Here is a 482-nt window from a genome sequence, read left to right as displayed (position 1 = left end):
GAGAGCTGCAAATCAGCTCCACCCAGGAGGGAAACGCAGCTCCGACCGAAGGGCCACACGTCAGTGCCGCTTATCGCGCTCGACCACCGATCTTTGAGATGGCTAGTGCTACGCGCTGTTGTTCAGTCTGGAGCATAGCGGATGCGATGGCCATCTCGACCTTTCTCACCCAGAGTAGGAGATTCTCTCCATCCTTCCCCTCAAACACCATAACGCTCACCATTAGCGGCTTAGGTTGGGGGAAGTCATCCGTCACCGACGGTGGCGTCATAGACGCAAACGATGCAGACATCTTCTGCTGCAGATGCTCTAGCAGCGCGTTTTCGTAACTCGAAAACGCCTGTAGACGCGCATCGATTTACTCGGGCCGTATGCCACAAGGTGTTGCACGCGTTTAGGGCCAAGTAAGGACATCAGCTTATAAAGCCCGTCCTGCATGCCCTGGGGCAAAGAGAAAAGTTCCTCCATCCTCGCAGAGGATT

The sequence above is a fragment of the Plasmopara halstedii genome (assembly GCF_900000015.1).
Source record: "Plasmopara halstedii genome assembly, contig: Scaffold_208, whole genome shotgun sequence".
NCBI lineage: Eukaryota > Oomycota > Peronosporomycetes > Peronosporales > Peronosporaceae > Plasmopara > Plasmopara halstedii.
Note: the sequence above shows the minus strand (reverse complement) of the source record.